The following is a 26,201-nucleotide window of genomic DNA, read 5'->3' on the forward strand; positions in this document are numbered from 1 at the left end:
TGGTGTTAGTGTGGTTGATTGTTTATGGTAATCGGTTGGTGTTGTGATGTTTCGTTGGTTGTTTTTGTAGTGCAGCTGTCTGTGATTGATTGTCTATGGTTCTCGAGGTGCGTCCCCGACTGAGTTGAGTTAGTTGCGGGAGTGGCTTCACGCCCTAGTTTCGCCCTCCGTGGAACTCGCCATGAGAGAGGATGTGCACATTAATGGGACAGTGTTATCGCTCAGTATGATGAGCGGGGCTTAGGTGGGAACGGCTGCGGTCCCCCACTGGCAGGGCTGGTCCAGTGGACAGTCGGTGACGGTGATTGATTGGAGGAGATGTGGCTTGTGTGTATGTTGTTGTTTCTGTATTGTTATGCCAATGGTTGGTGTGTTTCTTCAGTTACTGACCTTGTGTGGTTTGTCTTTTGTTTGTTTCTGTTGTGTATGCCGTGATCCCTTATGGTGAGCACTCAGTATTAGCAGGTGATGTCTTGGATGATAGCTGGATACTTGGCGGGATGAGTCTTACATGAGTCAGGATAGAAGTGTGATTCACATAGCAGATAATGGTTTTGAGTTGTATCTTTATATATTAGTAGTTTTGGTTATATCACTTGTAAAATAATTGTAAATGTTCTTTTATCGACTTATGATGATTACTTTCCTCTGGCAACCGAGATGGTGATGCCCTTATATGCTAGGGAAGGTCTTGTTAAGGCTCCTTGGTATATGGGGGTGTCACAGTCGAGCCCATTTACTAGGAAGTATTGCTCCATATCGAAGACGAAGTTATCGACCGCTTTCGAATCCCTCCCCCCATCGTAGGTACGAGGTTGGGGCGCCTTCACCTTACGGCCTCCTAAAGATTTCCTGTCATTGGCCACCGCTTTCAAGAGCGTGGCGTAAGTGTTCTCTAGCTCCTCGATCTTTCAATGGAGATGAATGATTTCTTCCGACCGATCGTCGGGGATTGCCTCACTGATCGCCTGGATTCGGGTATCCATCCCGATCATTGCCAACTCGAAGCCACTAACCGTCTTTTCCAACTCCTCGAGGCTCTCCCCCATTCGGATTACGATGCCCTCGAGTTTTGGAAGTCGATTGTCTAACGCGTCCTCTAAGTATCCCACTCGTTCTTCCATGTTTTTGCCCATTTTCTCGATTCCGATGAACAAATGCGGCTTGCAAAAACCCGTCCGAAGACCGAGCTCTGATACCAAATGTCACGGTCTGGTACTTTTTCCGGATCGTGGTGCGCACCCTTGCTCAACTCACGGGCAAGAATGCAAGCAACAAAGGTCTAGTACTAGTGAGGGATCGCCCACTAGCAGGTTTCTCGGGACTCGGGGGTGTGTGTCGGGAATCCTAGTCACGATTATCAAAGTCCGGCACACGAAAGCAATAAAAGTAAGCAATACGATTATTGTAAGCAAGAGACAAACAATATCAAGCTTAAAGATGAGAAACGGTTGTTTATTGACTAGCACCTCTCATAGAGGCAAATTTGATAGTTTGGTCCTGATAGCAGGATACATTGAATGCGTAGAATAGCGATATGTTTTTTAAACGCCTAAAAACATATCTTAAACTAAAGACGAGACTCCAAGATTCGACACGCAGGAAGTAGTCTTGTAGTACTAAATGAAACTAAAAACAGAAATGAAAATACATAAGCGGAAATATAAAATCTAAGAGCTCGAAATGAAAGAAGCGCGCGCACAATTTTCAGGGATTATGCGTAGGGGTGAGCAAAACCGTGTACCCGATATGGTTTTGAAAACCGTATCGGGTATACGGTTTTAAAAATCGTAAAAATCACTATACGGATCCGATACGGTTTAACCGTATATACGCTTTTCGAGTACCCGGAAAAACCGTGTATACGGAATCCGTATATACGGATACAGTTTGGTGATAAATGCGCAATTAAACATTGTAATTATTCAAGAGCTAATAATTACCTCTAACATAACCACCTCTTATAAAGGGCTGATTTTTGTTTATTGAGATAAGTTAGTAAAAAAAAAGTCATAAAAAACATTAAAAGAGTGGAGTTGAAAGAGGAACTTTGCATTTTTTAATTTTTTTTTATACAAAAACTTCAAACCGTGTCAGAAACCGTATATACGGTTTCATTTTTTCCCGACCCGGATACGGTACAGTTTTATGAAAACCGTATCGTATATACGAATTTTCGTATCGTATATACAAAAATCCGTATAACTCAAACCGTATATACTCGTACAAGAAATGGTAGACGTATTATGTTTTGTTTGGATTAATGATGGTCGACTACTCGACTTAGGCCCTGTTCTTTTGGACTGAAACTTATAGGATCTCGAATCGAATCAACTTATAAGATCTCGAATCGAATCGAATCAACTTATAGGATCTCGAATCAATTTATAGGATCTGAACTTAACTGAACTTATAGGATCTGAACTTAACTGAACTTATAGGATCTGAACTAAACTTATAGGATCTGAACTAAACTTATAGGATCTGAACTTAACTGAACTGAACTTATAAGATCTGAACTGAACTTAAATTAAGTGAGTATATGATCTCGAATCGAATCAAATCAACTTATAGGATCTCGAATCGAATCGAAATTATAGGATCTCGAATCGAATCAACTTATATGATATGAACTGAACTTATAGGATCTGAACTGAACTAAACTGAACTTATAGGATCTGAAGTTAACTTAAATTAAGTGACTTGAAGTCCAAAAAACAAGGCCTTAGTATAAAAGTACTAAAGGTACCTCGATCTTGACAGAAACAATAAAAGGAAGTGGACATATTATATACTTTAGTCGTATTAAGCAAAGAGTTGACAAAATGCACGCAAGTTGCCTGGAGAATAATGCATTTTTTTTTTCAAAGCATCTTGCGTGACTGCCCGTCACAAGCTTGTGACTTCTCACAAAAAGGGAGAGGAAATGAGGTGGGGCATCTCCCATGTGCTTTCCCACTCACCTCTCATGGGTATTTTGTGAGAAGAAATGATATCTGTTACAAGCTTGTGACGGATATCGCCGTCACAAATGAGATTTTGTGGTTTTTGTAACGATGGTTATATACACTTAGTTATACGTATGTAGTATTATATACTCCATCCCGTTTACTATTTTCTTCCTTATTTCCTTAAACGGATTATTCAAATTTTTTTTTCTTTCTTATTTTTGAAATTTTTACGCGTATTTTATTTTCTTTTCACCTATCACCAAACCCACTAAACTCTTTTACTCATATTTTATTACTTTCCTTAATGTTTTGTCCCCACAATTTGTTATTTAGCTCCTAATTATTCATTCCTCTCTTCTATCATCAAACCCCACACAACCGTTTTACTCCTATTTTATTCTTTTCCTTAATTCTTGTGCCCTTAGCAAAAGGAACAATATGGAGAACAGGAGGGAGTAGAATAATACATCATAATTGATCCAGCTCATGGCTTAAGCAAATCACAAATTGGTTACCGTGTATAGAAGATAATTTTTTTATTACGACCAGAAATAAAAAATGACTTAGGTAGACGATCAATAGTGTTAAAATAATATTTTAAAAATAAAATGAAAATGAAAATGGAAATGGAAATGGAAATGAATGAATTATGAATAGGGAGGTAGTAGTGGGCAAGTGGACATAGTAATATATATAGTGTGCAGGAGTTGTAGGGAGTATGAATCAAACACAAATTAGAGTTGAAAAATAAATCAATCCAACTTGAGAAGTTATGAATATACCTAAACTCCCCAAAAATTTCCGGATCCCCAAACTCCCCCCAAAGATGAATTCGCAGTTGGAGAAAGCGGCTAAAGAGGGAGATGTGGAGTTTCTGAAAAAAGCGTTGGCTATAGAACCTTCGGAATACTTCCTCCGTAAAGCCAACTATATATGGTCCATCTTTGACATTGCCGCGCGGAATGGGAAGGTGGAGTTTATGAAGGAAGCTATGAATATCCTGCCCACAGATATGCTTAATAAACTCCTCAAGAAGAGACCCGGCTTGGGAGGCAATACCCTGCTTCACTCAGCGGCTGGCAGTAATACCAACATCTCGGTGATCAAGTGTATTAAAGAAATGTACGAATCATTGTCGTTGGATGACGACGATCATATCAAGCCGTGGTTAGCATTGAATCTGAGTGCAGAGACGCCGTTGAACCTTGCCTTGAAATTACATAGGATGAATGAGGAATGTGTGATGGAGATAATGTTAATGGATCCCGAACATAAGAGCTGGACCATTGCTGATAAGTATGGTAATACCCCGCTCTACCATGCGCTCAAAAATGGTTACAATCTTGTAGTTGAGAACATCTTAAAATTTCTAAAAGAAGAAGTCCCCGTACAAGCTTCCAACTACTTCTTCGCTCAATCCACGAGGGAAAACGTCTTCCATGTAGCCGTAGATCAAGGCAACGTTGAGTTTTTGAAGGAAGCTATCAATATTCTGCCCACAGCTACCCTAAAACAACCCCTCCTCCAGACCACAGACGGAGATATGTACACCGTACTCCACCGTGCGGTTCTAAACAGAGACGTCACCTTGGTCAAGTATATTACAGAAATGTACGCGTCATTGTCGTGGGTTGACGATGAGGAACATGTGAAGCCGTGGTTAGCGTTGACTAAGGATAAAGAAACGCCGTTGCATCTTGCCTTGAAATCAGGTGTGATGGATGAGGAATGTGTAACGGAGATAATGTTAATGGATCCCGAACTAACCAGCTGCACCATTGCCGATGAGGATGGCAACACACCGCTCTACTATGCATTCAAAAATGGTTTCGATCTAGTTGCTGAGAACATCTTGAAGTCTCCATACCCTGCCACTTCTATTATCAGTTCATCATGTTTCTTGGAGCTTTCTATTCCTGCTACTACCAATTGCTCAGGTTAATTACTATACTCTTCTCTTTTCTATCTATTTAATTAGATCTACCCTATGGAAAATCCTGTGCAGGGCTAGAAGTAAATTAAACACCATAATGTTAGAGTAGCAGATTTAAAATTTATTGTTTTGATAGCAAATAAGGGTTTAGGAAAATTTGGGGATGCAAAATTCATTGTTTGAAGGAGGTGTTTGGAATGGATAAGAATGGATTTGGACGAATTTAGGGGGCGTTTGGTTCAAACATTAGGTATAGAATAGAATGGATTCTAACTTCAAGGGGGTATGGAGTTAGAACCCATACATGTTTAAAGTTGTTTGGTTCAATCCGGGTATGGGAATAATAATGTGTTGGGTGGAATGGAGTTGGAAACTTGGGGAGATAGATGAGTATGGGATTTCAAGGGGTTGGAATGGAGTTAGAATCCATCAGGTATCTAACTCCATTCCAAAATGCTCCAACCAAACATTGGAATGGCCTGAATCCATTCCAATCCATTCCAAAAGCTCCAACCAAACACCCCCTTAGTGTTTGATTGACTTGTTTTGGAATGGAGTTAGATACCTAATGTATTCTAACTCCATTCTAACCTCATAAAATCTCATACCTAAGAGCATCTACAATAGAGAGTATGTTATTTATAGAGTATGTTATTTTCCTCTTAATTTTTCTCTTTCCTTCTATTTTTTTTTCTCTTTCATTCATCTCATTTCTCACCATCATCATCCTCTTCTATTATTTTTCCCCACAATAGAGAGAATCCTCTTATATTACCTCTCATACTTTAAATAATCTTTAAAATTTTAAAAAACAAAAAAAAGCAAAAGTATTATGATATAAAAGACAAATAGTAATTGCTTGGTGGGCACTAGGGTCAGGTAAGTTTTCCTCTAGTTTCCTTTGAAATTAGAGGAAGTAAACAACTTGCTCTTGCTAAGAGGACATGTGAAGTGTGTCTCACAATAGAGAGGATGTCCTCTTAGAGCATCCGCAAAGGTGAGGCTCCTCATATTTTCTCTTTCATTTTTTTATTCGTCCACCTCATTTTCCACTAACTTTTACATTTATCCTCCCGAATTCATATCTACATCTATACAACAATGGGGTTCCCCAACACACACCCAAATATATGGGAACCTCCCCAAAATAACACTTTTTATCCTTCTTATTTTTTTGGGGACCTACTCTATAAATGGTGGAGCCTTTAATTAAGGGGAAGTGTGTGCAATAATGAGGCTCCCCATTTGAGGAGAGAGAGGACATATGGGGAGGCATTTCCCCACATTTGCGGATGCTCTTAGAGAAAAGAGAGTGTTAAGAGGACATCACATCCTCTCTATTGTGGATGCTTCTCCACTCAAGTTTTCAATTTCATTCCCTTGTAGAATAAAAAATAAACATACCAAACAAGATTAAATTGGTTTGGGGATCTCCATCCAAACTAGACCTAGCAAAGGCAACCCGACCCAACCCGACTTTCTTGACCCGTAAATGACCCGGAAACCACCAAACCCAAAAATCACCCGAAAAAAAATAAATCTAATTGAACCGAAAAAACTTGAAATGACTATTTCTCTATTATTTATTGACCCGAAAATGACCTGATGCGAAATGACAGCGGAAATAATAAAGAGTAACTGGATATTTATCAAACTAGACCTATAGCTTGATAATGGGTGATTGTATTCAAGACCTATTGAATACGAATCGGGCTAAAGTTTGAAAACGCGTCAAACAATAACAAGAGTGAATCGAACCAATTCATGGATTATACAACTAGTTGTATATGTTGTACGGTGTAGAATCTGAGTTTTGTGATAAAGTATTCGAGCTTTATGTTAAATAATATGAGCTTTAGTAGAAAATACTGAACTCATCCATTTAGACATTAAAAACATGAATTTTGAATTAGCTCAGGAAAAATACATATAAGCTCGAATTCTTATACCTTGGTTGTACAATGCTCATGGTACAACTGGATGTATAATCCTATTTGTGGAATCGAACGCGTCAATTCAAAGAACAATCGAACGTTAATAAAACGATACTATTGAAACAATTTGATTTCTTTTTAATTCATTCTCTGTATATTTTTTACACGGTTACATTATGGGCTATATATAGACGAATTGCTAATCAAAAGACAGAAATGAAAAAGCCTAATTAAAGCTACTTAATAACTACTATTAAAAATTGAAAACTAATTAACGATTCATTGCACTACTTATATTAAAGATGTGCATGGCATTGAAGTGCCCATTGAGGTATCGACTATCGAGCAGCCTTTTGTATTAAACGAACCGTGTTATGCGCGGAAACGTGTTGAGACGATGCAATAACAATAGCAAAATAAAGAACACAAGAATTTACGTGGTTCACTATCAATATGATAGCTACGTCCACAAGGGCCAGGGAAATATTTCACTATGTAGGGAGAGAATTACAGATTACAAAGACGTGCCCTCAAACTTGCCTCACCAAGTTTTCTATCTTTCTCTCTTAATTAACCTAGAATATAGTTGGGTCTTTATATAGTATTATTCCACCCATAACTATATACCTAAACTAATTAGAATACTAAACAAACTAAATACCTTAGCCAAATACAATGACTAATGACGGCAAAGACATAAACAATTTGGAAAGTAAATAAAACCCCACTAACTTAAGGAAAGATAGAAGGCATCAGTTGACTTTCCAAATCCAAGTTGGCACCCAACGAACTCTACTGCAAATTAGTGAACTACGCGACTCGCAAGTAAAACGCACGCATTGTCCATCCGTTAGAGTTCTTTGTCTTTTGCTTAGTTTATTTTTACTCCATCTTTTAATCTCACTCTCACATACCCAATAACCGAACACGACTCGGACGAGTCATATTCTAACAATCTCCACCTTAACTCGGACAGTCGGATCTACGAACAATTTCCAGTCAACTGAGCCCACCTCCGATACCAGTCTCAAACCACGAGACACCGTGCTAGCTCCACCTTAGCCAAGATGAGCTACACTATAGCCAGAACCTGACCCACGCCGGAGTCTAATGCCTATGCCGAGGCATGAACACCCCCGTCGGGGCTCCTTACCTGTGCTCGCGCCGGAGCACTCACACCCTCGCCAGGGTGATCCCGCGCCCTCACCGGGACGCGCTAGCTAACTGATGACTCCCCATAAAATCACCTCTCGACCCAACATCTTCTGGCTTAGACTTGTTGCTCGAGACAAAATAGCTACCTTTTAGTATACAAGGCTCGAAATTTCCAAACCTTATCATACCCCTCCGCAACTGAAAGACTCTTTGTTGTTCTTCTTGACGATCTGTTTTATCAACCCGGCCTTTAGGAGTATCCTCTAACTCCACCTTCCCGTTGACACAATCATCCTCAACACAAGACGAACTCTTCAATCCGGTTGTTGAATTTCTTCTTGCTGATCTTGATCCATCGACCACTAGAGCCTCGGCAAGCTCCACCTCACCTTCGACATCATCAACTATCAAACCAGAAGCAAGATTCAACCCCTCTAGACCAATATGCCTAGTATGATTCATCTCTACATTACCACAATGATTAGATGGTGACATCCCCCTAGCCAATGCCTTACCTTGTAAAAGATACAAGTTACCTGCACTTGACTTCACACCACGAAGCAACTCTCATGGACCCTTGCACACACTCAATACTCCACCTTTTCCTTGAAATTGAAAACCCCTCCTGTCTAACATTCCAAGAGAAATAAGATTACTCTTAAGTTGTGGAACATGCCTTACACCCTTGAGATATCTAACCTTTCCATCATGCATTAAAAACTTCACGGAGCCTACTCCAACAGCCTCACAAACCGCTCCATCACCCATGGTAACAGTGCTCCTATGATGACTATATGTCAGAAACATCCCCCGTTTAGAACACATGTGAGATGTGCATCCACTATCAAGAACCCATCTATCACCTAGATGCTTCTTTTCTTGGACCACCAATGCTAGATCATCCTCAGAGTCGTAATCACTTTTTGATTGTTGTGCAGCTGCAAAAGAAGCAAAATTTCCCTTCTTTGGCTTAGGACATTCTAACTTCCAATGACCCTTTTCCCCACAGTTATGGCAATAATCACTAGAACTTGGTCCCTTTGACTTAGGCCTATAAGACTTCTTCTTTTTCCCTCCAGTCTGAACCGTTTCCTTTTCAGCTTTAGCAACCAATCCCAAAGCCTGATTATCTACCACAACATTAGTTGCCTTCTGGCGTAACTCCCTAGTGTGAAGCGACGACTTCACCTCCTCTAGGGTCAAAGTCTCCTTACCCACCACAAGTGACTCTACAAAGTTCTCATATGATAACGGTAAAGAAACTAACAAAATAAGCGCAGCATCCTCATCTTCTATCTTAACATCTATATTACGTAGATCTAGTAAAATAGAGTTAAGCTTATCTAGATGATCCCGAAGTGACATACCTTCTTGCATTCTGAGGCCAAACAAACGTTGTTTCAATAACAATTTATTGGTGAGTGGTTTAGTCATATAAAGACTCTCCAATTTTGCCCACAAGCCAACTGCAGTTTCCTCACTTGCAACTTCTGTAATAACGTCGTCTGCCAGACATAACAAGATTGTAGTATGAGCCCTCTCCTCCATTGTTACCAACTCGGGATCCTCGACCGTGATCGACGACTCAAAGACTGCCACCGCCCCGCGGTAGTCTTTGTCACCTTTGTGGAGAAACCCTGCGTCAACGGTCTCCGGATACACTTCTTCGTTAAGCAAAGCTCTCATCTTTATCTCGCCATAGTCCAAAATTATTCCTTCCCGTAAATCGCGATCTTTGTAGCTAATCGTTGCCATCATCTCTCCCAGATCAAATAACCTAGCTCTGATACCAATTGTTATGCGCGGAAGCGTGTTGAGACGATGCAATAACAATAGCAAAATAAAGAACACAAGAATTTACGTGGTTCACTATCAATATGATAGCTACGTCCACAAGGGCCAGGGAAATATTTCACTATGTAGGGAGAGAATTACAGATTACAAAGACGTGCCCTCAAACTTGCCTCACCAAGTTTTCTATCTTTCTCTCTTAATTAACCTAGAATATAGTTGGGTCTTTATATAGTATTATTCCACCCATAACTATATACCTAAACTAATTAGAATACTAAACAAACTAAATTCCTTAGCCAAATACAATGACTAATGACGGCAAAGACATAAACAATTTGGAAAGTAAAAAAAACCCCACTAACTTAAGGAAAGATAGAAGGCATCAGTTGACTTTCCAAATCCAAGTTGGCACCCAACGAACTCTACTGCAAATTAGTGAACTACGCGACTCGCAACTAAAACGCACGCATTGTCCATCCGTTAGAGTTCTTTGTCTTTTGCTTGGTTTATTTTTACTCCATCTTTTAATCTCACTCTCACATACCCAATAACCGAACACGACTCGGACGAGTCATATTCTAACAAACCGCCTCTTTGTATTTTATCAATGTTGATTTTAATAATAGGAAATCAGTTTGATCAGAGGTTTCGAGCAGCCATATTACTTTTGAGTTCATATTTTGAGTAGCTACTATTTTCGTAACATCGAATGAAGCTTACACATTCAATGAAAGCTCGAAATACATTTAATAATTCTCGGGAATGATTAAACTGATTTCCGACTTTCAATGAATTTGTTCCTTCATTGACCCGTATCCCAATTCGCTATTCCGGAATATCAATGAGAAACCCGAACTAACCCGACCCGAACCCGACCGATTAACCCGTTTTCTCATGTCTAAATTCCATACCTCTATGATATGGCATTTTAATCCATTCCATTCCACTTCTTGAACCAAACGACAAAGTCTCCCCTCGATCCCACTTGTCTTGTTTCGCACCCAGATTTCTCCACCCTTTTTACCAACACAAAATCTCATTTGTGACGGCACGTATCCGTCACTTTGGAGTGACGGATACCATTTTCCCTCACAAATGACCCAAATAGAGGAGAGAGGGAGGCACATGGGGGTGCACCACCTTGTCCCCCCCCCCCATTCGTTTTGTGAGTGGCATTATCCGTCACTTGCTCCGACCCGTCTTCAGCAAGACTAATTGTTTTACCAATCACTCGGGTCAGTACTCTATTTTATTCTTTGAAAATTTATACTCTAGTATATTTTCTTTTGTGGTTTAATATTTATGTTAAGATATCAGTATATCACGTAGGTATTCACACCATCTAACTGAAAACCTAACAAATAGGAAGAGGGGACTAAATGGAGCCTGCAAGGCAAACCCGACATGTTCCAGATTTTCGGTGTCTTATCAGCCAAAAAAAAAGTTGTGACCCCATGATCGGTGGCCGACTCATATCATTGGGCAGAGTTTGGGCTAAAATTGAGGCCCAAAATTAAGCACGATCTGGCTTGAAAATGAATGTCGAATTTTATTTTTTTGGTCGAATTGTTAAAAATTTAGAGAAGTATTAGCCTACTAGGTTTAAGAAAGTTGGATTGAATTCGGGTTATGTTTGTCCAATTAAAATTTCGGTTAATAGTTGATAATCATGAGTCTCGCTTAATATTTTTACGAGTTACTACTTGGCCAAGGGTTTCGTCAAGTATAATTGAAATAATAGACAATTTTTTAAAATAAAACTTTTTTGGTCAATTTATCACCCTTTTTTACCAATTTGTAACCTTGGTAGTTTGGCCTTCAAATATTTACCCCTACTAATGGCTAGTTCCGAGACTGATTTACGACAGTAATTGCTTTTGTCTAGTTACTAAAACGATGATAGACATACCCAAACAAGGTCTTAAATTCAGTAGGGGAACGTCAGCACCCCTTGTCTAATCTTACGATAAGATTGCAAGCTCCAGGGATAAGGATTAGTGAAGGACCGTTTACTATAGTACTTTCTTAGTGATCCCGGGACTATATGTTGGAATACTAGTCTCAATTATTAGCAATGCGCGCACATTTTCGTTTCATTAAAACTTTCTAAATAGGCGAATTTGACCAAACAACTCTAGTATGAGAAAACATTGAAAATAAAGAAAAAGTTAAAGTAAGCTACATAAATCTGCGGAGTTAAAGATGTGTGTCAAAAATCAAAATGTGTGTGTAAGAATTGGAACGGTCGTATGATAATTACAAAATCTCATTGAAAACGGCGATATCTGTCACAAGCTTGTGACGGATACCGTATCCTCTTACAAAATACCCATGAGAGGTGAGTGAGAAAGCACATGGAAGGTGCCCCACCTTGTCCTCTCTCCCTTTTTGTGAGAGGTCTTCAGCTTGTGACGGGATTAGCCTGTCACAAACAAGACGCTTTGTATGATAATAAGTTAGACAGGGCTGGGTATTATTTATACAAATAATGCTAAGATCATGCCCAAACAAGGTCAATTAATAGGTCATGACCTTACTTATTAGTCATGCTAATGTCATAATTAGACAAGCATAATTGGTGACTTTTAATGGTTGATTTGTGACCTTCTACATTAAAAGGTCAATTTGTGACCATTGCAAAACAAAATTGACCACCTTGGTGACCTTGTAGGTGTACAATTTCTAGTGGTTGAATAATAAAAATAACAATAAGAAAAAGTATATAATAATTAAGCAAACATAATTCGGAATGTTGTGTAGTGGAAAACGATTGAGTTTAGCGTAAAAGTAGGTCAAAATAAATAAATTGTGATTAAGAGTACAATCGGATCGCAACCTAATTAACGCGACCTCTGCTAACAACACCCTAGCGTACAAGCTAAGCAAGCTAACAAATCTTAGAAAAGAGTTAACAAAGCTACAATTTAGGTGTACATTATTGAGTACAAACAATCACATGGTAAATTAAGGAGAGAATTAAGGAGTGGCAGTAAAGGTTTGTTGGTTGAAAAAAGAGAGGAAGTGATCATATTCTTATGTAGCGAAAAATAGAGGAAGAGGATGAAAATAATAAAAAGTTGGGTATATCAAAGAGAATTGATGTACCAAAAATTTAGACGGGAAAGAAAAGAAATAAGGGGATGAAATTATCCTCTTCAATGTACATCTAAGGAGTCTAAGGTAAAAATAAAATATTTGCGACATCTTTACTAAACTTAATTTAAAGCATTTTAGGTTACTGATGTGTACTAAATAACCGCAAGTGTACGGTGTTGTTGTAACACTTGATGGTCGAATCATCGGGAACAAGTTATGAAATACTAGCTATTCTAGCTATGATGTTTTGCTAAGTCGGCAAGAAATGGTTTGATATTTTCACTAACAATTAAATTAATTAAGATGAAATGCAAGCTAACTAGATGCGAAATATAAGCAAGAGATTGTTTGAAGGTTGTGATCAATAATTAAAAAGCCTAGGATCCGATTTCCCACCAAAAATTTGTATTTATCATCATGATTCATTTTAACTAGCTATTGGGATGATATGTAAGGAGGAGATGACTCTAATTCGTCTCCCCCTCTCGGGTTCGCACTAGGACATTAATCCTCCCAACTACCCTCCCTTTCGGGATCGGAATCGGAACCCTTAATGTAATACCCGACAACCTTAGAAGTGTGCACATCCCCAAGATACTCAAGCATCAACTAAGGTAATTAAGTTCTCGTCATATTCCGAGTCATCTCACTTCTCCTCTCGAAGGCCGCTTTCAAACTCAAGACTAGAGGTGTCCTCAGCTCCCTTGGTTCTCCCTTTCAATTCGGTCCCAACCTTGGTTGACAATAGGTCTAAATTGGGTCGGTACCTGACCTAACCGACTCTCGTCGATGGACAAGAGCCACAAACCAACATAGCCCATAAAAAAAAAAAAAAAAAAAAAATCAATTCCTCTAGCCATCCCTTACTAATCCTCCCCAACAACTGTACATGTAGGAATCAATTGGACAAACCACCTCATGTTGGGCCCTAGTTACAGGACTACTTACTAGTCATGTTTATTAAGCTTATATAAATTATAAAGTTTTTACCTTTGCCAACAAAAACATGACAAAGTTTGGATTTTTACTAATTATCTTACAATAAAAAAATTAAAAGAGATGAGAAACAAATAGGATTAAGATTCAACAACTAAGTATAAAGGAATAACCTTTATGAATAAGTTATCCAAATATTCAAACTTGGAATCAACAAATATGTAAACAAATAACAAAGTAAAGAAAGTAAAGAAAGACAGAGAAATAATACCAACAAAGAAGAGGAAAACAACAAGAAGCAAGAACAATGAAAGATTTAAGCTTGGATTGATGAAGGTTGAGTCGCAAATTACAATGAAATTGAGTTTCTCTCAGTCTCTCACTAAGATATGAATATATATGTCTAGATCTATAAAATTCCTGAGTTTTCTATTTAAATAGTAGGTTTAAAATGCACAAAACGACTTAGTTTAGGTAGTAGGTGAGCCACGCCAAAACTAGAGCTGGCACGGTGAGAACCACACGGCGCGACACTTACGGCACGGTGCCTTAGTATCTGAAGGAGAACGACACGGCTAAGAACCGCATGGCACCGCACTTAGGGGGTGCGGTGCCTTAGTGTCTGGAGGGGAACGACACAGCTACGACAACGCCTTCGACAATTTTTCTTCTTTCTTTGTCTTATGCACTTTATTGACATATGTCGGGTCATGGGTTGGTATTGCGACCCTGGGCTGCTCCTATATCATGGTATATGCTTGCCGGGCCTCCATTTCTCCTACAAAAGCAATGCAACGGGAGAAAAACTGAACCGTATATCCAAAAGGTGGGTTTTGAGCAATTTAAGCAATTAAGTCATTAATATGCAGATAATATGCATGCAATTGAGCTACAAGTGAAAGTTTTAGGCACCAAAAATGAGTAAATAACGTAGTTATCAGTTACTCAAAACAAATATTATATTGTAATGTTTAATTCTTTAAAAGTTTTATCTAATGGCATGGTTGACAAAATATTACCCATTCAAGAAGAGTTGTGTCAACATTGTACTTAATAAATATTAGAGGGTAACTTCGTCTATGTGACTATGTCACATGTTGAGTAGCAAATGTTCTCATAAGTTGAAGACACGTCAAGTAATATTCGGATAAGACAAAAGCAGAATATTAGGAAGTAACATCCTGCTTTTATCTTATCTTCTCAGATATTACTTGATCCGTCTTCAACTTGTGACGGATATGCCCGACTTTAATGAGAATTTGTGCAAGTTTAGGCACTCTTGTAACTTTGTCATATATTTCAGATACGTATAAGCAAATATTAGAAAATTTGTCTTTTACTTATAGTATACTTGGTAAGAAATGTAGATATAACACATCTTAGCAATTTAAAGGCCTCCATTTGATTGTTGTACCGGGCCTCCACATTGTTTGAGACACCCCTGTAATGCAATATGCGTCATTGCCCAATCGTTTTAACTTATGTTTTATAAGTTTGAAAATGATGGATTCATGAGATATCTAACTCTATAATAATTGTAAAAACAGATAATGTAGTGAGGTTGTTGAAAAAATATGGCTATTTGGACAATGATGGAAATACACCATTGCATTCCGCGTTACAATCAACAACGTCAACACAAGAACATGCACTAGAAATGCTGTTAACCTATCATGGCTTGTGTAAGATTTGCAACAATAGAGGTGAAAGTCCCTTCTTTCTCGCTGTCAAATGTGGCTATGAAAAAGTTGTGGATGAGATAATGAGAATTGACGAGCCACGTTTCCAAATGATTCGTCGCAATGACGGAACTACTGTGCTTCATAATTTATCCGCCTGCCCAGGTACGTGTTTTATGATACATGTACAAATAAGGTTCATCTACCTTGCTTCTTGCTCAGTTTATTAACACGTGTTTCTTGTTGTGGTTTAATTTAATTATGTTATATAGTTATGAAAAGTGTATATGTATGCAGAGAAAACCGGCCTATTGTTGATTGAAAAGTATTGGTGGGTTATGAACTTGCGAGATGGCCAAGGAAAGACGGCCCTTGACTATGCCAAACAAGAAAAGACTGAATGGCTAGTAAATTTGTTGACAAACCCTTATCTTATAAAAAAACAAGAATTTGATTGGATGGAGGCATTGAAAAGAGAAGAGAGCAACGCCGTTCTTGCCTTCATTTATAGCTGTCCGGACTTACAAAGATTTTGTAGCAAAGGAAAAGACAATCTTCTGCACCATGTAAAACTACCCATGGCCACTTATGAAGATTACGTAAATATTCTCAAAAATCCGTTGATTGCGGCGCTTAAGAATACGACTGATGATCGCGGTGCAACACCATTGCACTGTGCACTGAAGAGAAACGATATGCAGTTTGCTAAGGCACTTCTCTCTGACAATCAGGTCAATCGTATCATTCGAGACTCTTATGGTTTTACCTCTATGGACATGCTTGCCGATCTTTGCAAGGCAAATGCTGACTGGGTATGTTACTCTGTTTAACTATCTCACTATTTGTTAAGGGAAAAACTTGGTTAACATGGTCCAATAATCGATGGGGCGCTACACGAGGTTTACATTTTCGGATAATAATAATAATAATAATAATAATAATAATAATAATAATAATAATAATAATAGAAGTTAAGACAAGATAATTTAAGTATTAACTAATGATAGTAAACATTCTTTGTTCTTTTACCTCTTAATACTATTATTATACATATATTAAATTTAGTAGATTACAACATTAAATTAAAATAGAAATTAAATAACCCCATCCCCCCATTATGTGAGAGGCTTCTCAATAACGCTATTGAGAGACCGTGTCTTCAAAGTTTTTATGTTTAATTTAAAACTACTCTACATAAGAAAATCTGTAAAATGTCGTGCATGAGCACGGAATCTACTCTAGTATTCTAAGGAGTATTAATTAGCTACAACATAATGAAAAAAACTTATAACAATGAATTTCCATATTAATTAACAATGAATTAGCAAAAGAACTTTGAATTAACGAACTTTTTGTATATTATTGATTGATAATTACCAATAACAACAACCATTAATAACAATTTAAGTTAGGACAAAAGATGATGATTAATAACGAAAAAACTTTAAACAACCATAGATTTGTGCTCGACTGTCCATTTTTTACGCTTTTTTTTTTTAAATATCTTATCTCAATGAGACAAGCATGAAGAAAAAAAATTGACTTGTTCTATTCTTGTCAACAAACGAATTTGTCGAGGCCAGTTTATGTGGTTTACACAAATAGTCATCGTTGGTTCGTGCGTTGGTTCGTGTAAACCACATAAAACCAGTTAAGGAATGAGAAACTTATCAATTTTTTCTGCAATTTTCTGTCTATGTTTTATAAACATTGATTGTATCACGACATTATTTGAGCGGAAGTGACAATAATGTCTTATCTCAATTCATCTATGATCATGAAATTTGAAACAAATACTTGTAGGAGAGAATGTGCTACCAAATCAATGTGAATCCATACGTAAGAACAAAATATGTTCAACCAGAGACCAATTTGGAGCAAATGAGAAACACTCTGTGCGTTATTGCGGCACTTTTAGCAACGATTACATTTGCCGCAGGATTCACTCTACCTGGTGGCATTAACAGTAACAATGGAGAAGCACTTCTTGCAAAGAAAGCAGCTTTCTTAGTATTTTTATTGGCAGATGCATATGCTATGTGTACTTCCATGTTGGTCCTCTTCTGTTTGGTATGGTCTATGGTTTCTAAACTCAACATGGCTCGATTATTGGTCGATAGAAGTGTGGTTATATTGATGCATTCCTTATATGCCACCTTATTAGCGTTTATGACCGGCGTTTACGCTGTAATAGAACACACTTCCTTATGGGCAACTATAGTAATCTTCATCATGTGTTCGATCATTGCAATCTTGGCAAATAGAACCATTCTGTATAGGGTGATTTACCTGTTAATTTCTGGAGCGGACAGAGAAAACCAATATCACATGGAGATGCCTGGACAGGTAAGAAGATGTATTTTTTTTGTTATTTTTCAAACTACCTGACAGCTTACTATATTTTTTTGTTATTTTTCATTATACAAGCAACATTTTACCTGTGTTTAATAATCCTCTATCCCGGTCATTTGTTATCATTTTTCATATTAGGGTGTCCCAGTGAGTTGTTGTCCTTTCTATTTTAAGAAATGAACTTGATGAACAATTTGATCATTCACACTCAATTTGTTCCATTTCTCTTTCCTTGGTATTTGTGCAAAAACCAAAGAACAACAATTGATCAACAGATAAATATTTATTTCCATATTGGATTCCAAACTTTACAAACTCTACCGTTTCTTTTTTTCCTTACTTAGATATATCGATATATACCTCCGTTTCAATTATTTGCTTATCTTTAATTAAAATCTCTTAAAAAAAAAATAAATAATTAAGACAAACGGAGTACATTATCTTGTATAGTTTTTTGAAAGACAATGGAGAATTGGAGATCATATTTTTTTTTTCTTTTTATTTGAAGAAACTGCTGGACGTAAGAATTGAAGGATGATGAGAAGACAATCAAGTAGATTTCTACAGTTCTTATTTTCTCTATGTCAATAAGGTAACAATCCTTTTCGAGTTTTACATTTCTTGTTTTATATGTAAGATAAACTTTATGATTTTAATAATGAAATCAGTTCCAAGAATCAATATAGACTTGAATTAATTCAACCCTAATACAATCAATAGACGGAGTAAAAGGTTAACCTTGGTTCATGTCTTACAGACACAATCAATACAATAATAAGAAGTATAACAGATTAATTATCCTCCTTAGTCCTTTTCTTTGATGTTTCTTGATAATGGAGGAAGAAAATGTCATTCACCCTTTCACTTTAATCCTACATATGTTTTGTTTTTGTCTGGATGATTCATATTTTTTTTGGGTTAATTGATAAAAATAATCCAAATTATTACCACCGTCTCTGAATAATCCAAATTAGGTTTTAACTAGGAATAAACCGACCATTAGAGGATCGTTTCTCAAACTAAACCCGGTGACTGACAACCTGGTCAACAGGTTTGTTTTCTTAACTATGAAATAAATTAGCTTAAAAATAGACATATCCTCCTCACCATACATCATTCATCACGCACCAGCCCACCACACATACTCCACCACCAAACCTCGCCATTGGAAAGCACCATCGCAACACCATGGTCGTCGGCCCCCTAACCTCAGTCATGCGAGAACTACTGATTCTTCAACTCACAAAATCCTTGTTATTGTTCATCACCGCCGCACTCCGCACTCCGCACTCCGCACTCCGCACTCGAGCATCCGTCTCCATCCTCCACCATCGTACCACCTATCACCTAATCACAATACCGCAGCACACTCCTGTTCCTGTAAATACCAACTTCAAACCCCCAATTCTCCATCTCACAATTATCTCCCAATTATTATTCCTCCCAAATTACCATTTTATCTCTCCTAGGGTTCCGGAACACCATCAAGGGCAATAAGGGCCTTGGAGGTCGAATAACTATAGAGTTTCAGTCTTTCAGATGATTAATTGTCAGTAACTGCCACCATTGCCATTGATGCTACGAGTAATTGCCACCACCGCCATTGATGAAACCTCAGATGTTAAGTTTGATAAAGGTGATCAGTTTAGTTTCTATGATCTTATCCTTGTATGTTCAATCGAGTTAATAGAGGCTGCAGGAAGGTTTGTCCTTGAAGGAGAGCGTGTTGGGTATGTCGTTAGTGATCGCAACTTTGATGGGGATGATTGGGAGGAGGTGATGATTGTGAAGGTGATTGGTTGGTAAAGGGGAGAAGATGGTGGCTGATTTAGGGTGGATGGGAAGGTGGGTGTGTTGTGGAGGTGGATGACAGGATGAATGTCGATGAAGCGATGGTGCGTGCATATGTTATTCATTATTAATTTTTATTTTTTATTGTAAATAATAACACATCATGCTCCGTAATCGCCACATCATACTCCTTCATTGCCACGTCAATGTTTACCTAAAACAATAGAATGTTAACTTCAAATAATAGGTCAAAAATGTTTGAATCTATTTTGAGCTAAAGGTATCTATAGTCTGGTTACCTTAAAGTACAAACAAAGGAACAGAACCAAATATAAAACTACTTGATACCCAAGTAACAGAAGAAATAGTACAAGTAGTTTCAAGCGAAGAAACAAGGCGTCTCTTTTTAAACGGTGGATGGTAATGGGCGTCGAACTCGATAAAGTGGACTTCCTTCCGCTTCATTCTCCTAATGGCAATTATACTGCGGGTGTACCTGCAAAAAGAAACTGACAACATAGACCTTTTCTTTGAGGTGGCAGTTGCGCGACCCATATAATCTTTAGTGAGGGAACGATCCTTTGGGACTGTGGTAAGTGAAACAGCTCTGACAGCAGCGAACTCGAACTGGACTGATGAGATCTTAGTAGGATAGGGAGAGTCGGAATTAAGTCGAGTCTTTTTATCAACTTGAACGTCAATCTCCTCCTTAACCAATGCATCATTTTTAGGCTGGTCAACATTACGAACATGAGAACGAAAAGCTCTCCTGTGGAGGAGAGGAGTTGGGAACTTCTGCTGTCCCATGAATAACGTCATGGGGAGTTCCCATCTGGATAGTTTTAGAGATGAGGGGACGAACCCTCATAAAACACATAGACCTTGGGTAGTAGAAACCCAAATTCGTGCCATGTAGCAAATTATCGTAATCATGAGATGATAAATGAAGTGTGTTATGAGATCGCTTCTGGTTGGTGAAGCGGAATTGAGGAGATTTTGTGGTACAGGAAGAGAAAGAATTACAGACCTTTGTATCATTCGAGGCTTCATCGGTCACGTTGCCACAATCAGAATCCATCATTGGCTCATCTGATGAACTAGAAATATCACAAACAGCAGGAGACGTAGCTGAATACGATAAGATCTTCTTGCCAGTCGCTTCAACTTCAGAACAGAGCGACGATGCATTAGTTACAGACTCGGTTATCTTTTCGGCCACTTCAGCAACTTGAGGTTGGAGAGAAGAAACTAATTCCTGACTATGAAGAGAAGGAACAAACAGCTTTCCTGCCCGAGCATCATCAGTATCTAAGGAGTCAATGACAACTCGCTTACCATTTTTGTTTATCACTAAAGACTGCTTAATGTCTTCCAGCTCATGTATAATTTCTTTATTATTAGGCTCAATCAAACTTGCCTCCTCCAAAGTAGCACATGCCTCCGATAACCTGTCCAATTTTTTAAGAGCAGCAGACTTACGAAAAAGAGCTTTAGCATGGCGTGGAAAGAAGTTCAAAACCATTGAGCAATATGTCAAAGCCACCTCAGAAGCTTGAAGCTTATTCACACACGCTGCCAAATTTAAACACAAAGAAACAGCGAGCGGCAAAGTTGCTTTTAAATCAAGTTCACTTCTTGCTTTGAGAGACGAACTGAGTAAACGACATGCCTTATCATAACAATCACCCGCCTGATCAAACTGATGTTGGCGAAAAAGGGTATTGCCCAAATCTTTCAGAGCTTGAATTTGAGAAGAAGATGAGAAGTTCAACTGGTTAAGGACCTTCAGAAATTCAATTTCCTCACCCGACAGCTTCTCATTACCATAAATAAGGACGAAGTACTCAAAAAACTCGGTAGTGGAAAAGGAAGAAAAAGTTGAAAAGGACGACATATTGTAACTACAGAGGTAAACTAAGGTACTCTAAAAAAACTTAAGCAAAGAAGGTGAAAGAAGGTAAAAGCGAAGAGTAAAAGCTACTACAACCAACCATCCACACAACCAACCCAATCACACGATCTCCGGCAAACTCTCGACCAAAGTGAAACATACAGAAAAGACACCACCTTCATCAACAACTTCGACAACCTCTAAGAAACAGGACTTCCCCACATAAGAAGGAAATAAAGAAATAACTGAGCTCAAAAAAGATGTAGCTACAGCCAAACTCCCAGAAGGAGTCGGAACCCACCACAAACCAAAACACTGGAGCACGACATACTCGGAACACACAGGTCCCATCAAGACAACAAACCCTTGGATGACGAAACAAAACGGATGTAACCAACAGATGATATGTGAATACTGAAATATAGATCAAATTTAACCACCAGAAATAAATTATTTGAGACAAAGAGTTCTGTTATGATTGGAATGAACTAATGCACTTTGAAACAACATAAACTCATAAACCACAAATCAAATTTGCGTCTAAAAATCAACATGAACTTAAGACCCCGAAATTGATTCATCACAGTACAACTCAAATCAGAAAATTCAAGCTTGAGGACTGAAAATGGCGCTGGAGCAAGTTAAATTCGGAATCAGAACCCTTGGAAGAAACCAGACACAAACAAAACTTACATAAACTCTTCAAAAACAGATAAAGAAGGAAACGATCATATTGAAACTAGTCAGTCAAAGAAAGATCCAAGAAATAGCTAAGTTCAAGCTGGAGGACTTACATAAACACCAAGCGTTTAAGGCCGCCGGAGATCAACCGAATTTCCGGCGGCGCCGGAGGGACGAAAGAGAGGTGAGGAGGATGGCGGTGGTAGTAGATCTAGGGTTTCTTAATGGGGGAGGAAAAGGTAGAGAGAAAAGAGAGCTTTTTTTAGTGAGAGAAGTCCTCTATAGTTTGGTTTATTCCAAGGTAAAAGATAATTTGGATTATTTTGAGAAGGTGGGTAATAGTTTGGATTATTCGTGTCAAATAACCCTATTTTTTTTTTAAGTTCCAAAATATATAATGGATTACGTACATTTTTACACAATAATAATTTCTGAACTTTAATTACATTTTTTTTTTTTGAAAGAAAAGATCAATGCATTAATAAATAGTCATAAGACATCTACAACATGCGTCAAATTTAATCGGATACAATTAGACTAGAACCAAATAAAATAAAATATCGTTCAAAGAAAGATCTGTAAACTTGAATCGCTCCAAAGCACGTCCTCTATTATATTGCCACAAACAACTTTTTACAAGAGGATCATAGGATCTTGAGCCTTGACGAGAGACGATTTCATCTGACCAAATTGAGTGCAACCAACAAATCGACAACATATGTAATACCATGTAACGGTCCATTACGAAATCGATCTTCCGAATCTTCACCATATGAGGAACGACCAAGGAACTCTTGTCTATATTCCCAATAGAACTAAAACCTAGAAAGATAAGGACTGAAAAAACTCCGAAAATAGAGACAGCCAAATGGATCTTACCAAAAGGGAGACTTTTATTGATTAATACATAAAGTTTCATACTAAAAATTGATAAATAAAGCTATTTGGAGGGCTTACCATCGGTTAATAGTCGATTAAAGCCCTAGATTTGATTGATGGAGGCTATGTTTTTTTTAGAGAGAAGAGAGTAAGAGAGAGAGAGAGAGGAGGAACTTTAATTACATTTAATCGAGACCGATCCATCACGATGTCGTCTTTTATATTAAAGTTTCGTAACATTTAATATAAAATTAACTTGTATTTAAACCCGAAACACATAGGCCACTCGAATATTATTAAATATTCTAACATTATATCATGCGTTGTAGTTGGTTTTTGATTTGAGAGGAAAAAATTGCTATTCAACACTAAATCTCTTTAATTAACTTTGTACGATAACTATGTAAATTGTGACGCTTTGATCAGTTAGATTCCATACATTTTTTATTTCGGGATGTTCGTTTTGATCTCATAGACTTTTATTTTAGGTAATTTGTATCCACTTGTTAAAAGTTGAAAGTACCAACATACCTTCAACTCATTTATATAAATATATGGGCTCATATAAAATAAGTATAAGGGAACGCAATAGTGTTAAAACTCATGAGGGAGAGTTTTACCGTCCTAATGGTCCTACCCGGCTCAAATCCGAATTAAATTGGATGATTTACACCAAAAAAAATAAAAAAAATATAAGGATAATTTAGTACATTAACATTTCAACTCACTAACTTTTGCTTTTTTATACTTTATAATCAACTTTCTTAATTGTTCTGCATAAAGCAAACATAATATAATCAAATCCAACGGCGGAAGTAGATTGCTACATTTTGTGCATGTGACTAAATTAAAATAAGTATCAAAATTTATTAAATGTGATATTTAATTATAGAGAAAAAAATGAACAATGATACTATTATTTTTTTTTTTTTTAGTTTTTCCGAACTTTGACCAATAGTAAAACATATTTCATAGTAGTATGATACTTAGGCTCTGTTCTTTTGAATTTGAAAATTGTCTCAATCGAATCAAGTTAATGAAGTTAATCAATCGAATCAATCAATCAATCGATTCGACTGATCTTGATCTGATCTTAATCTGAATCAATCAATCGAATCGAATCGAATCAAATAAAAATAAAAAGATAATAATAATAATAGTAATAGTAGTAGCAATAATAATAATAATAATAATAATAATAATAATAATAATAATAATAATAATAACAACAACAACAACAATAATACCTATAATAATAATAATAATAAATGTTATAATAATATTATTCTTTATTATTATTAATAATAAAATATCAATATAATATAATAATAATCTAATAAGTAATATAAAACTAAAATATTAATATAATAATAAATATAATAATAATAATATAGTAATATAAATAATATTATTAATAATATTATAATATATTAAATAATATAATATATTAATAATAATAACTAAAAAAAATATGATAAGTATATTATAAATATTATAAATAATAATAATTAATATAAATAATAATAATAATAGATGTAATATAATAATTATTTAATATAATAATAATAAATATGTTATTAATAATATTAATCAAAATGAATATTAATAAAATAATAAATATAATATAACAATATAATAGTAGTAGTAGTAGTAGTAATAGTAGTAGTAGTAATAATAATAATAATAATAATAAATAACAATAATACCCTAATATTGCCATTAATCATAATAATATAATAATAAATAAATATAATAAATATAAATAGAAATATAATAAATATTAAAAATAAATTTTAATAAAATAATAACAATAGTAAATAAATTAATATAATAATAATAATAATGATAATAATTAGAATATAAAATAAGAATAAGAATATTAATGTGGAAATAAATTGAACTGAACTAAACTGAACTGAACTGATCTGAACTGATCTGAACTGAACTGAACGGAACTGAACTTAATAGAGCTGAACTGAACTGAACTGAACTTATTAGAACTAAAATTAAGTCCAAAAGAACAGGGCCTTAGACTTTGTTCTGTTAGTTCTCCCGACTTAATTTGATGTAACACTCTCTTGAGCTGTAACAATGTTTTTAGTGTTTTTATAAATAGCCCCCTTTTTATGTACGGTTTTTACAAATAACCCCTTTTATGTTCTTTTTTACGAATTACCACCTTAAATATCACTTAACTCTAAAAGTTACCACCAAATGTTCATTACGCTAACGATTTTTATAAATCTCGATCTATATATAATATTACGACTTAAACTTATGTACTATGGCTAAACTGCCCTTCCCAACTACGTAGTTTAGGCATACTATAACTACAGAGTAATATGCATCAATGCAGGCTTCCTCTCATCATTTGAAATATAAAGTGACTGGGAGGAAGTCTTTTTGAATAATCGTCTTAGAACCCTTTGTACTGTGTTGTGTTGGGCAGATGGTGGTTAAGTCGAGCTCTTGGTGGATGTTTGCTTTGATTGAGATTTCAAGTGATGATTTTACGGAGTTATATAACATTGATTTTATTTTAATAACATTATAATGTTTTTGTGGGTGTGTATGGACATTCCAAATTGTATCAAATAATTTCCTTTAAAATCGTTTGGTTTTTGGTAATGATTCAGGTTTTCATAGTATTTTCGCCACCATAGTTTTATCATAATGAAACTTCATGTTGATATATATCAATCAATCAATACTATGTATTAATTACAGAAATCGAGTGACTTCAATATAATTAAACTAGTTTTTGAACCCGTGCACTGCACGAGAGGTAACGTAAAGTATTATTAAAAGTAAACTACTTTTTAAATTTAGTAAATTACTAATTAAACTTTAGAAAATGGTCTACCCATGCACTTTTTAAACTACTTTTATGTTCTTTTTTACAAATAATTTTATATTTACTTTTCAAATTTTGCTTTTCACTATGCTTTTTTTTCCTCGACATTTTAACTTATGAAAAGCAAAATTTGAAAAGTAAATATAAAATTATTGTAGATTTCATAACCTGTTTATTTACGCAATATACATTTAATTTTACTCGTTATTGTACGTTTTATATCATATTATCCCGCTTGTTTGTTCTTCTCTCAATTATTTACCTTTTCTCTCATC

The sequence above is a fragment of the Silene latifolia genome, chromosome 5 (genome assembly GCF_048544455.1).
Source record: "Silene latifolia isolate original U9 population chromosome 5, ASM4854445v1, whole genome shotgun sequence".
NCBI lineage: Eukaryota > Viridiplantae > Streptophyta > Magnoliopsida > Caryophyllales > Caryophyllaceae > Silene > Silene latifolia.